Genomic DNA, 11126 nt, shown 5'->3' with positions numbered 1-11126 from the left:
CGTCTCCAGCGCGTCCCCGAGCCCGCTTCGACGCCCACTGCAACCGCGGTGAGCTACGCCACCGTTTCCCCCTCTCCTTCCCCTCGTTCCCTCACCGTAGCCACCTCCCCACCACGGCCGAACCTCCGCCGTCGCCGAGCTCGCCGTCGACGCAGCTCCGGTGACCATTTGGTCACCCCGGCGAGTCCAACGAGTTCGCAAGACCCCGTAGAGCATCCCTAGCGCCTCGCTTTGCTCGACTTCGAGCTCCAGCACCGTTCCCGTGCACGACCGAACCCCGGCGGCCGCAGCCGAGCTCGCCGCCGTCGACTCCGGCCACCCCGACCCCAACGGGCTCCGCCAAGAGCTGCGGGTTGGCCTCAGCTCCACTCCGGTGGTCTCCGCGGTCCGTTTGGTGGCCGAAATGACCAAAACCACTTCCGCCGCCGCATCGGGCTCGCCGGCGACTAAACGCCGGCAGCCGACATTAACTTTGACCATGGGTGGGCCCTGGTTGACTCCCCTGAGTCAATGACAGGTGGGGCCCAGCCCTGTTAATTAAACAGGATTAGTTTTAATTAAGTTTTAATTAAAATAATCACCCTGACATGCGGGACCCACTGTCAGGTTTGACCTGGACCAGTTCCGTTGACTTGCTGACGTCACACTGACGTCAGGCTGACGCAGTAATTGATTTTCTGGATTTAATTTAAATCAGGAAATTCCAGAATATTATTTAAATTTCAAAAATTCATAACTTTTATTCTGTAACTCCAAATTGGACAAATTATATATGAAAAATGATCAGAAAAATCCAATCTATCCATCTGTACTATTTTCATGCATCATCAAACAAGTTAAATTGATGTTTTAAGCAGAACAAGGAAAAGCACTTTAAAAGGCCATATTTGAATTTGAAATTTGAATCCTTGATTCAAATTTGTTCAAACCCTTCTGGTTTTAGTTGCATTAGCCCAATACACTCATATTGCCATGTTTCATGCATGCATCATATTGTTGCACATTGTTTGGTGATGTTTGTGTATCGGTGCTCTCTGCGACAGGTTCTGTCCCCGAGGAGTACCGTGGTTACCCTAACGAAGAACCGTATCAGTGCATCGAACCATCAGGCAAGCAACCAACCATTTGATCATATCGATACAATCCCATGTTCTCGCTCCTGCTCTCTTTTACTGCATTAAGACAACGCGATTCAAACTGCTGTGTGCTACGGTAGTTGAACCCATTTCCTCTGCATGACCTGTCATTGCCACAGTAACTAGATGAAACCCACTAGCATGTGTAGGAGTTGCTTGAGCCATATGTATGTGTTGTTCCTACCCTGCTATGCCTGCTATGCTTAGAGTCGTGTCAGGTCTGGTTCATCTGGGTGATGGGCTGGAGTGAAATGATTATGTCGGTAATGGGAGTGGTGTGGTGAACACGATTTGGTAAAGGTATCGATGAAAGGCCATGTAGGAGTACATGGTGGGTTGTTTCGTTGAAGCCGACCTTAAGCACTGAGATCTGTATGCGTGATTTAAGATACAGCTACTACCATGCATTGGGCCCTGAAATATGACCCCGCTCGACTTCTTATTCACCCTAGCTCTCTGTCCAGGAGTTGCAAGTAGTTTCTGGTGTTTGTAGCCTACTGGAGGCCGTGGACAGCGCTGACCGTAGGGGTGGGCTGTGATGCGGTAGGTACGTGGCACGGTGTACCGAATACCCGTTAGGTATCTCGGGAACCCTGTTCACATCGTTCGGGGCCGTATGGGAAACCTCGGCCGGACTCCCTGCGGATGGAACCTGGATAGGCGATAAACCTGGACTAGAGGCTTAAGTGTTTAGGTAGGTCGTGGTCTACACCCACGTCGGCTTTCGCTTGAAGTCTGCCGAGCACATGTCGTGTGCAGACGCTAAGTGGTGGAAACATGTATGAAGAAGTACACCCCTGCAGGGTTAACATGATCTATTCGAATAGCCGCGTCCGCGGTAAAGGACTACTTGGTTGCCTATACAGTTCATAGACAAGTAAATGGAAACTACTAAAAGCCTCAAGACAAGTGTGAGTGCCGAGGATGGCTCTTCCGTAGGAAGACGGAGATGGATCCTCGGTAGTGTATTGAAGTGGTGAGTAGTGGACTCGTGTGCGCAAAACCATTTCAAGTTGGAGTATCGTAGGATAGCCTAGCCAAGAGTAAAAAGCTGGCTTGCTGCAATAACTCCACCAACCCTTTTGATACTATGCATGTATGTAGGATCTGATGTAAGTCTTGCTGAGTACCTTTGTACTCATGTTGCTATAATCTACATTTTTACAGAAGACGCTGCAACCCCTTCTGATGGGTTCTATGTAGATGTTGACATCAACGAATAGGCTAAGGACCCAGGTGGTGACCCTGAGCTTGTGAAGGACCACGTAGTATAGCTAGGCTTTCCAGGCCTCTTTTATTTTACTAGTTGTCTGTACTCAGACAAGTTACTTCCGCTGCTGGTTTGTATGACTGTATGACTTGTATGTGGGGTCGTGAGACCCGTACCTTTGTATGTTATGTATGGCTCACTGAGCCTTAAATAAAGTACTTGTGTCATAGAGTCATGTTGTGATGCTTCGTTGTATTTGCACATATCGAGCATATTGTGTGTATGATTGAAATGCTTGGTATGTGTGGGATCTGACTATCTAGTTGTTTATCTTTAGTAGCCTCTCTTACCGGGAAATGTCTCCTAGTGTTACCGCTGAGCCATGGTAGCTTGCTACTGCTCTGGAACACTTAGGCTGGCCGGCATGTGTCCTTCTTCGTTCCTGTGTCTGTCCCTTCGGGGAAATGTCACGCTTTGAGTACCGGAGTCCTGTTAGCCCGCTATAGCCCGGTTTACCGGAGTCCTGTTAGCCCAGTGCTACAGCCCGGACCCACTTGCTGATGACCGACACGTTCGAAGCTGGGTCATGGATGCCTGTCCCTGTAAGTCTGTGCCACTTTGGGTTTACGACTAGTCATGTCAGCCCGGGCTCCTTATCATATGGATGCTAGCGACACTATCATATACGTGAGCCAAAAGGCGCAAACGGTCCCGGGAAAAGGTAAGACGACACCCGTGGGGATACCGTGCGTGAGGCCGCAAAGTGATATGAGGTGTTACCAGCTAGATCGATGTGACATCGAGTCGGGGTCCTGACACTCGCGCCGCGATACATCTAGAACTAAAATACGTCTAGATACACCCCCCTTTTATCCATTTTGATGACAAGTATTTTCGGATGAAGGGAGTATTATTTTACAAAGGGAGTATAGAGCTACATACTGGATTCTTTTTCTTGGCAAAAAACATGGCCAAGTTGCCTTGGGCGTAGTGGGGAAGCCCTGCGTTGTCTGGAGCTATTATAGCCAACAATGTAGCTCTAAGGGCTGGCGTGGGGTGTGGTCAGCTCTGGCTACACAACTAGAATGTACTCCCTCCTTTCATTTATACAAGGCCTAATACGTTTTTTGAGGTTACTTTTGACCACGGGTTAGTACAATTATATATGACATGCACGTTACACAAAGCGTACCATCGAATTCGTATGTGAAAAATAAAAGTTTCTAATGATATAATTTTTATATCATACATCTTATATACTAATATTTTTACCCTTGGTCAAAGGCTAACTCGAGAGACGTATTAGACCCTATATATATATGAAAGGAGGGAGTACCTATTTGGCCAGGCCTACCACCCATCAATGCTCAGTGAAGATCAAGTTTCACCTCACACCCATCCACAGATGCACCGAGACTACTCCCCGTGGCTTGATCTCGTCAGCATCGTAGCTGTGTACTTCTAAGTGTCACCCTTGAGCAATTCTACTCGCCTTAATTGGTCCTTTTCCTCCAAAGTGCCGTACGTTGGATGTCACATTGTGGAATACAATGTCATTGCGGAGTCTAGACGCACCAGAACATCAATGATGGGGAGCCATGGCTCCTGCCAGTCCCCCTGCCTCCGCCGCTAGTTGATTCCATGAGCAGACTTCTCTTTTGACCATGCAATCAAGGAGCGGGTGGAATATCGGCCGTCTATGGTTCCTCACCATAGACGAGGGCACCCACAAAGGGGTCACCCGGCTAGGTGCGGCAGTCCACGCTGAGCGAGCCTATACGCAGTCTAGCATCTATCTCGCGCCGCGAGCCAATCAAAGAAGGACGCATCTGGGGAGTAGCCGGCTGCTCCCTAGCGTTCCTCGGTAGCCTCCGAGAAAAGGAAAGTGCCTGTCTCCCCCATCGCAAAAAAGGAAAGAGATTCCCCCCGCTGGAAAACCTGGTCCCCCGCCAGCCCTCAGCCCCGCTAGCCGTGTCACGTGATTTCTAAACCCCCACCAGCCCCCACCCCTGCTTTTCCTCGGCCTTGAGGTGTCTGCAGTCATACCCTCTCCACCCCATCTTCTTCTCCCCCAAGCAAAAAAGCAAGTAAAGGGGCCAGTTCCACCATCCCAGATCTACAAACCTTCATAGCCCTGCAATGGAGACCACGAAAAGCTAAAAAACTAGAGAAGAAACCACAGAAACGCAGGAAGGGCTGTTGGAGAAGAAGCACAGAGGTAATCCATAAAAAAATTGCTCACCTTTCCTCTTAATTTTGCCCTTATGCTATCCTCCTCTACAGAATTACTCTTGTTTATCCAACATAACTTTGGTTTGCCGCAACTCTGCTGCTTCCATGATGCATAAGAACATAAGAACAGATTGTAAAACCCCCTAAAATCAAATCAAAAACCCTAAAAAAGTGATGGATAGAACTGCTGTTTCTCTGCTCAAGTTAAAGTTGGCAATCTGCTCATCCTGTTTGGGCAAAAATAGTCTTATTATCAGGCATCTGAGGTAGTTACATAAGATACACACAATCAAGATGATGCTGTTGTGGGTCAAAAAACTAGACTGATGGAAGCAATTTGCATAATAGATATATACTTTCATAACAACTCTTGTAGGAGAAAAACTGAAAGCTATTCTTGGCAATTTGTACACCCTGTTCAAGCAAAAACAATGTTGTTGTTGAGCAACTAGTGGTGCTTATGTCCGATACACAAACTTTAGCAAAAAATGTGACATATCTGACACTAATAAGGAACATACAAAACATGAACCTTTTGCAACTTACAAAAAGGTGAAACTTTATGCTTAGTAGGCAACAATAACAAAAAGTTTCCGTTCTACCTAAAACATGGCTGATGATGACAAGTTGTGTTGCAAAAATAACATTCTGATGTGAAAGCAAAACCATTTACAAAAGCTAAAAGGTATGTTGTTTCGATAGTGGTGATATGTGATAGACTAGGGAGGATATCATGGGGTTTCTAATTACCTTCATTTATAAACTGGGTTTCTACAAAAAGTGTTGTCTTCCCACGCTTGCGCAGAAAGATAAAAACTTGATATTTTGATCCTGCAAGAAATAAAGGACAAGAAAAATTTCCTATACAGAGAAACCCCCCATGAAAACTATTTTATCTCAGCTTCTACGTCGGTTGAAACACAAATACGTGGATACGGAACACACTGAACATAAAAAAGCACAATAGTTTTCTTGCTAGTGCGGAATATAGGTGACACACAAGTACTGCACATAAAAGGCACAACATTGTTGCCAATTGCTACTGTTTTAAAGTTCTAACATAAAAATGCTGGTGCTCTTTCTAATTTTGGCGTAAATTCCATGCTCGATCTTAATGACTCTGAAAGGACACTTGCTTCATGAGAAAACCTTGGATGGAATGCAGATAGAAAAAGAGTTGCCTGCATTTAAAAGAGAGAATAAAAATTATGATACACACAAAAAAGCCTATGTAATTATGCTCAAAATGTTTCCTTAGAAAAACAAATGGACACTATTCTTTCAATTCTAGTGTGCTTAGGTGGCTGTGTTATTGGCTTGCATGTATTTACTGTGCTACTTGCTTGCATCATTTAGCTGACTTGCTTTACATTTTTTCATGTTAAAAAAACAAAAAAAGGTTGACAATGATTGACCTGAATGAGGAACCCGATGAAAATAATGATTCTTTCTACTGTACGCAACATGCTACTAGAAATGCAGAATTTGTGGCGGAATCACCTAATCCCCCTATCATGCAAAAAGTCAATGTTGCTGCTGCAGAAGCAATGGAGACAGATGGACAGTCAAGTCATGGGGGAGGGCCTCCAGGCAGTACACAAGTACCTGCAGCAGTAGCAGTTGAGAGTGATGCTCATACCCTTGATGGCACAAGTGCTGCAGGTGATACTGGTGGGACTGTTGGTAATGATTTGGGTGCTGAAAATGATGATGAAGTTTGGTCACAGCCCAAGGAGCCTTATGTGGGCATGAGGTTTGACACTTTGGAAGATGCCAAGGAGCACTACAATGCATATTCCTTGCAGATGGGTTTTTCAATCAAAATGAATACTTCGAGGAAGGATATGAAAACCGGGGAGTTGATAAAACAACAGTTTGTTTGCAACAAGTTTTGAAAGCCTGATGTCGATGACAGAGGGGCAGAAAAGATTCCTGTGCTAGATGACATTGTTGAGCAAGCAAAAGATGATAATGAAGATGATGCTATTGTCTTTCTTGATGATGATAGTAAAGACAAAAAGAGGAGCAAGAAACGAAAAAGAGATAAAATTGTGAAAACTGGTTGCAAAGCTAAGATGATTGTGAAGGTAATAGATGGCAGATGGGAGGTGATCTACTTTGTTGGCGAGCACAACCATCTGTTGGTTGACAAGCCATGTTTGACTAAGTATTTGCGATCACACCAAGGGATCCCGCCAGAAGAAAGGGCCTTCCTTACTCATCTTCATAACCGTAATTTAACTACAGGTTTTAAACCACACCCCTCCCCCCTATCTTCTAACTTTAAGAACCTGGACATGCCTACTGGTTGTGTGTTTCTTGGCCCATCAACAACCACCTGATTTTGCTTGAAACATGTGACTGATTTGCTTCAATCATATGACTTAGTTGCTTGATAATGCCATTAAATTGCTTACAACAGTACAAAATGAGATAAATGCCTGATTTGTTTCTGGATGCTGGACTTGCCTAATGTTTACCTGTTTGTTGCTCAATGCAAAGTTCCTGCTTGCCTACTTTTTTTATTTGTAAAACAAATTTGGTGTTGACTCTAAACTTGCCTATGATTAGTCTCTTTGTAGCTAAAATGTACGATAGTACTTGTTTCTGGATGAGGTCAACTTGCCTATGATTGAAATTTTTATTGCTCACTAATGCATAGTTACCCCCTGGTTTGTTTTATGTATTTTGCTCATGTGTTGTCTGAGGCATATTGTCGTAGTTGCTTGTATAGCTTCATGAATTGCCCAAGCTTTACATTTGAGTTGCCTTGCTAAAAACAGAAAATAAACTATTTTTGATACTGTTTTCATGTAGAAAAAGGATTGACCACCATTGCGACTTCATGTTAATAGGTTGTATGATGCACATCATGTCAGATTTCTATGGGTCAGAACTCATTGTACCTTATACCACTAAGCACATTACAAACCTCAAGACGCTCTTGAACAAGGATGATACAAAAGAAGGGGATATGATAGAGACAGTTGCTTACTTTAAAGATCAACAGAGAGAGGATCCAGATTTTTTTACAAGATAAAATATGATGAGGAGGACATGGCTGAGAATATTTTCTAGGTCGATGGTGCAGCAAGGAAGGCGTACGTGGAATCTTATCATGATTGTATCTCCTTTGACACAACGTATATGACTAACATGTACAACATGCCCTTTGCATCATTCATTGGGATTAACAGGCATGGGCAGTCATTCATGGGCTGTGGCTTTGTTAGGCAAGAGTTGGCATCAAGCTTTGATTGACTATTCCAGACCTTCCTTGAGGCAATGCATAATGTAGCACCCACCAACATCATAACCGACCAAGACATCGCAATGGCACAACCAATTAAAAAGATCTTTCCTACAAGTGTGCACCGCTGTTGTCGCTGGCATATTATGAAAAAAGCACAAGAGAAGCTAGGAGCATTGCTGGGGCGAAACCCTGGCTTGTCCAAAGATTTCAACAACTGTGTTGACTTCAGCTTGACGGCAGAAGAATTTGAGGCAGGGTGGTGTGAGCTGATGATGAAGTATGAGGCTATGACTGACTCCCACTTCGAGAATCTATACAAATATAGAGAAACATGGGTACCCTGTTACTTCAAGCACCAATTCTTCCCTTTCTTGCAGTCAACTCAACGCAACGAGAGGTTCAACGCTGTCCTTAAGCGATATGTGAACCCACACAAGTCCATTTTGAACTTTGTGAAGCAATATCAAAAAATCCAAACACACATACTAGTCCGGGAGGGTTCAAAAGACTACATGATAGGACATTTGCAAAGTGAAATGTGGTCATCTTACCCAATAGAGAAGCAGGCATACATATCGTATAGTAGGGACTTGTACGAGAAGTTTCGTGATGAGTTTCAGTTGACTACGAGGTACAACGTGCGACCGCATGGTGAAAACTTGTATGAGGAGTGGGTTGCCAAATATGGTTCTAGGGGCTATTTTGTCACGGTGGAAGCTAGTGCTGGAGACTACAGATGTGACTGCTGCAAGATTGAGAGGAACGACATGCTTTGCTGCCATATCTTGAAAGTTTTCAACCAACTTGGTGTTGATGAAATCCCAGTGCAGTATATACTTAGAAGAAGGACACCTTTGGCAATTCCCAATGTACCCCTGCTGTCGAAGAGCAACCCGATGAGATGCCACCACAGTTGAAGAAGGAACTCAGGCATGCAAATTTGATGATGGATTTTGGTAGTCTTGCTCGGGTTGCTAGTGCGTCAGATGCTGTGATGGATATTGTAAAGAAACATATGCGTGGTGTGCGTCATGAAATCAAAGATCCCAACATGTCAAAGAAGAAGAAACCGACATCACCAACAAGTGGGCCCTCTGGTGGTCCTCCACCATTAGCTGGTGGTTCTGCGCCACCACCGAGAAACACTCAGGCAACTAGTGGTGCGTCCTGAAGGACCTGCACAAGCCCCTTCTGGACCTAGGTAGCAACGACCTACTTCTGCGCCACCACGGAGTAACACTCAGGCAACTAGTGGCCCTGTGGTGCGTCCTGACGAACCTGCACAAGCCCGTTCTGGACCTAGGCAGCAACGACCTACTTCTGCACCGCGAAGAAAAAACATAGCAACGCTAGCTGGCAACTCTATGAGTGAAGATGGACACCAACAAACAACGTTGAGGGCTGCAACGATGCCAAGGGGGGCTGTACCACTGCCCAGGGGCCCTCCAGCACAAAGCTGGTGGCCTGTACAACAACTATTAGGATATGTGCCACTGAACAGTGGAGTAGCACCGCACCTTTTTAAGGGCTCAACAATGACAAGGCCTGTGCAAGCACTAAGAGGAGCTATGCCACAACTTTTGATTGATACGACACTAGCAAGAGGGCATGCGCGACCTCCTATGGGTCCTAGACCAGCAACCTGGCCTGCACCACAACCTATGGGGGCTATACAACCACCACGGGGGCCTAACGCAGCAAACACAAACTATGTGACTAGTCCTGGACTGGCACCATCACCTGCATCATCAGCAACAGTTGATGGCAGGTATGGACAGCGTCCAGGTTCTTCAACTACATAAGAAGAAAGTGGCAATGCAATTTCATCTCCTATTATGCAAGCTCCTGGTGGACATGCACACCAGCCACTCAGTATTGCATCTCTACATGCAGCTATTGCGGCCGCGCAAGTTACTACGATGGTTGAACCATAGTTTGGAAGACCTACTACCACACCTGGCCCTGCAATTCCTAGAGACCCTCCAAAATCAACTACAAATGGTAGGTAAAAGTCAAAAATAATTCAATCAGCACTTGAGATGCATCCGAAGAGAAAGAACAAGTGCAGCTATTGTGGTTCTGTTAACCACAATGGTGAAAACTGCACGACCAGATTGGTGTGATGGTCACACAGTGACTAGATGGCTGAAAGATGTGTTGAATGACATTGACAAATTGAACTATTGTGGGTCTATATGTTTGAACATCCTAAATTATTATTTTTGGTTTATGGTTTCTTGTGAGTAACTTGCCTCACATAGGAATTTGAATTTCCTGGTTATGAGATTTGAGTTGCATGTTGTGTGCTTTGTATTGCATGGCAAAAAAATGTAATACAGGCAATTTTGTGCCGCCCACACCATTGTCCTCCCCATAGTGGTCTAAAACTTACATACATAAGATTCTGCAATGTTGAAGATGCAACAATCTCCTGGTTATGTAATGATCATACTTTTTTATGGGTTCTTCTGATTAACTTGCCTCACATTAAAGCTTAAATTGCCTGTTTATGCAATTGAGTTGCATGGTCCAAGTTCTTATACAGGCAACTCCCCCGGCGGTCCAAAATTCATATATGCAAGAAAATTCGCACGCTTTTACATGATGCAGTACACGTGAGGGGAGAAAAAAACTGACCTATGCTAACTTGAGTATGGTTTTCCATGGAGCCTTGTTGTGCCCGTCGTCAACCCACATGTTGGTCAGTTGTTTCCTGATGCTTGGAATATCCTCAGCTGTGAATTTTGGAACATCCCTTGCCCCCGAACCGTTTGCTAGTGTTAGAGCAAAAACACCACAGTCGAACCTAAACAAAAATTCAAAAAAACTTTTCTAGTTAGCTAGTTTTCTCTATGTAGTACTGTGTCACTTGTAAAAAACTGAACAAAAGCAGAGTTTTATGTGAAAAAGTGGATGCTTACTTAGTTTTTTGTTTTGGAAGGTCGATGTTGGTAAGCCCAAAGTCATCCAGCAAGACGCGGGAGCTGGCGTAATGCTCTTCCCATAGAGCCCGAAAACTTGCAACCATTTTCCTTGCACAAACATCTATAGACTTGTTCTGGAGCGTCCTCCAAGAGTAAAGAGCCTCAAAACGTCGGTCCCTTATATTCACATGAAAAATCTAGTAATGATTGCCTGTAACTGGCTTTGTCTTGTCAATGTTCTCTAAAATTGGGAACATAATCTGTTAGAAAAAACAAATGGGGTTAGTAAAAAAACATGCTAGAGGCTGGATGTAAGCAACTTTTTCTGTGTGCTCTCGCAAATTAAGAAGGGGACTGAAGAATCAAAGATG

This window comes from Triticum dicoccoides, chromosome 2A, assembly GCF_002162155.2.
Source record: "Triticum dicoccoides isolate Atlit2015 ecotype Zavitan chromosome 2A, WEW_v2.0, whole genome shotgun sequence".
Taxonomy (NCBI): Eukaryota; Viridiplantae; Streptophyta; class Magnoliopsida; order Poales; family Poaceae; genus Triticum; species Triticum dicoccoides.
The sequence above is the reverse complement of the archived record's forward strand: the minus strand, read 5'-3'. Positions refer to the sequence as shown.